The 5,339-nt window shown below is 29.2% G+C and overlaps 1 long non-coding RNA gene and 1 other non-coding gene across 2 annotated transcripts; one reads left to right on the top strand and one right to left on the bottom strand.

The window, feature by feature from the left end:
- Positions 1-353: 353 nt before the first annotated feature.
- On the bottom strand, positions 354-1,712 carry LOC127742764 (uncharacterized). Its single transcript, XR_008004173.1, has 2 exons — positions 1,404-1,712; positions 354-792 (listed from the first exon to the last, which is right to left on the bottom strand). It is a non-coding gene; the product is annotated as an uncharacterized LOC127742764 (long non-coding RNA).
- A 1,411-nt stretch (positions 1,713-3,123) lies between these two features.
- TRNAM-CAU (transfer RNA methionine (anticodon CAU)) lies at positions 3,124-3,207 on the top strand. Its single transcript is given in 2 exon segments — positions 3,124-3,161; positions 3,172-3,207. It is a non-coding gene; the product is annotated as a tRNA-Met (tRNA).
- The last annotated feature ends 2,132 nt before the right edge of the window (positions 3,208-5,339 follow it).

Here is a 5,339-nt window from a genome sequence, read left to right as displayed (position 1 = left end):
ACTGCCAATAAAAAAAAAATCACAATTCACAAACACCTAATTAGTATAAACATGGAAAGTATCTATGGATGTTTATTACTTTATTCACATCCATATCATAGCCCTCCCAAAAAAATTAAATGTCACCGAAAAAAGACTTCTCAAAATTTTAACACCGTCTGGTTCTAACGTTGCTGAGAGGGGTAGTAATGGTACAGTGGGTTGCGTCTCCTTATATAGGCCTGATTCAATACTCCTCGAAGATTTGGAATATTAAAACTCTTCTTAATTTAAATTTATTTTATTTTTAAATTGATATTAAATTATTATAAAATTATGATAAAAATAAAAATTTTAAAAAATTAAAAACATAGTTGTTAGAACCGAAACGGTGATCGAATCGGTCAAGTTACTGGGTCACTGGATCACTAGTTCAACCGGTAGATCACTGGTTGAACCAGTTAACCCGGTCCCACATAAGTAAAACGTATAAAATAGCTAAAAACTTAAAAATTAACAGTGAAAAAACATATCTCTAATAACATTTTAATAAACATTAAGTCTCAAATCCTAAAAATAAGTAGTAATACGAAAATAAACATAATGTGAATGTGGTAACATGGCCGAGGATTCATGAAGAAAAAGATGGGATCCAAACACTTCAAGCCTGCCGCTGTAGTCCCATAGAACATGCTGACATGAGCATTCATAGCCACAGAAACTATTTCATCAGCAACACAGCAAACAATGAGCTGAATCTTAATAGGTATGGCTTCCTACAAGTTGTTCCTTATGGACATACTACCAAGTCACCTGTTTTCCACACACCAAATCACAATCTTGTTTTATATCCCTTGTGAGTCTAACAGTCCTAATTGGAGCTATGAACTCTGACACCTTACTCAAGTTATATGTGACTGCAATCAAAGGCTTAGCCAAACAAGTGCTTAAGAAAATAGGATCGAGTGTCCTATGTGTGCAAACATATATAACACTAATATCCAAGAATAATGCACAACAACAATCCACTAACTACTATGAATAATATACAACAGCAACCAACATATATAATACTATAACAGATAATCAACAATCAACAATCTAACAAGTAACAACAAAGGATAATCAACAAACTGAACAGAAATAAAAAATAAATCAACATACAGAAATCAAACAAGAGAGATCAAACTGAAAAACATGTGGAAGTATTCATGATCTCATCTGCCAACATACAGAAATCAAACAGAAATCAAACATATGTGAACAATCAACATTCAACAATCTAAATTCTAACAGAAATCAAACAGAAACCAACATACATAATCAATCTACAACGATCAATTAATTCTAACTATCAGTACCAAATTATTGAAAATTTAATATCCTGAATAAATTCAAAAAATTAAAAAATTACAAATACATACATGGACCCTGGAGGGATGGAGGGACGAGCAGAGAAGAGGGAGACCGGAGGTGACGACTGACGACTGACGAGCAGGATGCAGTAGGCGACGAGGAGGCGACTTGAATCTTCGATGGATGTGCTTCTTGGCGGTGGTGAGTGGCGCACTGGTGTGGTTGCGGTGGTGAGTGCCGCACTGGCTGAAGCTGAACGGGTCTCCGCACTGGCGACGAGGTGGCTGAAGCTGAAGCAGACTCTCTATCTCTCAGCTCTCATGGTGGTCTCTCGTGGGAAGGGAAACAGAGGATGGAGTGAATGAGAGTGATGCACGATGGAGGCTAGGGTTTGAGTGTTTTACCTTCAGGAAGTAGCTTTTTTTTTTTTTTTTTAATTTTTAATGAAACGACGTCGTTTCAAGCGTAGGTCACAAAAAAAAAAAGAGTTCGACCGGTCCGGGTTAAATGAAATTCGCCGGTTCACCGGTTTTGATCAAACCCGGTCGGTTCAATCCGGTTCGATTCTTTGTCCGGTTAAAAAGCTCACTCGGACCGGTTATAGCACCGGTTCGCCGGTTTTCCGGTTCGACCGGCCGGTTCGGTCCGGTTCTGACAACATTGATTAAAAAGATATAATACTCTTATTATTCTAAAATTTTTTATTTAAAAAAACATATTCATATTATTTTAAAATTAATATGAATAAATTTATTTAAAATTTTTTAATTTTAAATAAACATATTCGTCTTATTTTAAATAAATATTCTCGTATTATTTTTGTTAAAGCGGTTAAATATGGTCTTTAGGTATCTCAACAAAAGAGATAGATATATGTAATTTTTTAAATTAATAACATTAGAGTATATATATATAGGTATATAATATTTGAAAATTTAATAAATTTTACAATAATTATAATTTTAAATAAATAATTAAAATAAATAAAATATAAAATTATTAATTAATTAGATTTTATTAACTAATTAAATAACTTATATACTAATAGAGCATATTAAATTTCTTATAATAATTATAATTATTATTTATTAAAAATATATTTTATAAGTTGTAATTAATATATTTGTAGTTTTTCAAAAAAAAATATTAATTGTTTATTGATTTCATCAGTATGCATTAAATGTTAACCTAAATCAACACAAAATAAATTAAATTTTAAATTTTAATAGTATTTTTTTGTTAAAATTATATGGAGTTTTAAAACTCCAAATATCAAGAGAGTATTGTAACATCCACCATGTTACTCAACTATAGGAGTTTTGTGTAGCTTCAGACTTTCGGCAAATCTCAAGAGACCAAAGTGTAATTTACTCAAAATGTATACATGATTTGGGTCTACTTTTTTGTCATATTTTTGTAACAGGGGCTACTTCTTTTTCTCTGAATCAGTGTCAAAATGTTCTTTAGGTACTACCCGAGAGGCCTACTTTCAGTTTTTTTTTATCCACAAGAAAAATACTCCTTTGTGATAGCTTAGCTAACCTTCCTTCGTGGTCTTTTATAATTTAATATTATGACTTTTCCTTCTCTCTTTTTTATCCCAAAAAAATTCCTTTAGGATATTGGTTAAGATTATCACTCATATAAATTTTCAGATTTTTTCTCCAAAAATATATGAATTACAAGTATTGAAGTACATATAGAAAACTTCAATTATTTAGTTTTTCGACAGTGTTAAATACTTTAACAAGTTATAATATTCATAATATTATCAAATTTTAATACCTTGGGGTGGTGGCGCAGTTGGCTAGCGCGTAGGTCTCATAGCTTAGAGTAATCCTGAGGTCGAGAGTTCGAGCCTCTCTCACCCCAATTTTTTCCTTTTTTGTGTTACATTTTTCATTCCAAATTCAACAATCATAGATGTTTGATAAAATATTTCAAAATAATAAATAGAATATCTAAGACATTTTGTCAAACATTATTTATATTTGCAAAGATTATATATGTATCTTTTTAAAGGATAAAATCATCAATATTATAATCATTTAGAGACCAAATCAATTGTTTAGTCTTTATCAAAATATCACTGGTCTTCTAATGTTAGGCTCTTAAATGGAATCAGTTACTAATACAATAAGTCAATAAGACGAAGTTAAGGAAATCCAACAGCACACATATTTTTATGTACAAGTTGCTGTGTGAGATACATGTGACAAAGCTTCTAGACGACTTTAGGATTTTAGGAACATTAATTATTGTCTTCTATAGATTTTTATCAAACAAGTTTTAGTGATTCCAATATGCGTAGTTTCATCTTCATTCTTTTAGCATTTCTTGTTATGACTATAGATCTTTCCAGTTTCCACAGATCCATCCGACACAGAAAATTAACAAGTTCGGCTTGTCACGCATTCATCACTTCTTAGTTGTTATGCTGGCTGTGTTAATTTTATTATAGGTTTCCAAAGTTTAGATCGAATTTTAATTTGATCTTTAATGTTTTAAACATTTTATTTCAATTTTAAAAATATTTAAACCTCTTATTTCAATCCCAAAAGAATTTTAGCGAGTTTAATGTTATGTTGTTTTACTATTAAATTTGACACAAACAATTCACATATTGAAGATTCAATAGCATTTGATTTCAATATGTAAGTAAAATCGATCCAGCAATGATGACTATTATAAAAAAAATTTCTTTGATTTTGAAAAAGTGATAATTGTTTGCTAGGATTTGGAGTTTGATAAAAAAAAAAAGAAATTAAATAAAAGAAGTATTATAAGAAGGTTTTAGTTATATTTTTTTTAACACATAAAAAAATATATGACTTAACTAGTAATATTATTAACGTTCACGTTATTCATTCTGCTAATTATTAGTGTTAAATTTAATAATAGGACTACATTGAACATGTTCAAAATATTTTGGAATAAAAATAAAATATTTAAAACGTTAGGAATGAAATTAAAATTTAGTCTAAATTTTAGAGATTAAAATAATATTTTACTCTTCTATTATATTTTGAGATAGAGATAAAATTTTTGTATTATTTATTTTTTTCCATCTTATATTCATAGATTTATGTCTTTTTTCTGCTTTCTTTCCTTTTTGGGGTTACCAATGCAATAGTATTGTATGTTTTAAAATTGTCAAGTTTAATTTGAAAGGTAGACATTGATTATGTAAGAAAAATTTTATTTCAAATTTTATTAGGAAATTCAATTTTTTTTAGTTTATTTTTTATTTAATTATTCTGTTGAGCTCAATAGTTTCACTAAATTTATAATTAGGTCTTTATATATATATATAATTGGGTGATTGAATTTCAACAATATTTTTAGTTTAGTAATTAGGTCTTTGTCAGTGTAAAAAATATTAGAATTAATAGAATATTTATTCGCAAATTGAAGGTATTCATAATTAAAAAATTAATTAGATCTTTAATCACATATTTTTTAGAAGAATATTTAATTTTAATATTTTGTACACAGAAAAGACCTAATTATGAACTAGGTTATGTACATGCAGAGGTAATAAGAAATACAAAAGTTCCATCAATCATTCCCAAAAAAATCTAAAGCAACAAAGCAGGAAAAGAGAAATAAGAAGGGATAAATTTTTTTACCTGGATAAAATTGGTAGCCATAAAAAGAAAAGAAGATGAAAAGGGAGCTTCAAGCGCTCAAGAACTTTGGAAAAACGAAAAGAGAATGGAATTTTTCTTTGATAAAGGAAGATGATTCTCAAAAGGAGAAGTTAAAAATGGAAGGTGAAGTAGAAGTGAAGTTCTTTCTAGTAAAAATAAATGTGACATTGATTGATGAAGAGAGGGAGGAATGCGAATTAAAGCTAACGGTTTGAAAATCAGAAAAGTTGAAACCGCTCGAAGAAACTGAAAAAGTATCCTAAATTTTTTGGCACATAAAACTCTAAAAACTTCAACTGGCCCTTGTCATTAAAATTCGAATTCGCTTGACAAGGTCGTACGTAAAAAAATCCT

This window comes from Arachis duranensis, chromosome 10 (genome assembly GCF_000817695.3).
Source record: "Arachis duranensis cultivar V14167 chromosome 10, aradu.V14167.gnm2.J7QH, whole genome shotgun sequence".
Lineage (NCBI taxonomy): Eukaryota > Viridiplantae > Streptophyta > Magnoliopsida > Fabales > Fabaceae > Arachis > Arachis duranensis.
The sequence above is the reverse complement of the archived record's forward strand: the minus strand, read 5'-3'. Positions and strand labels throughout refer to the sequence as shown.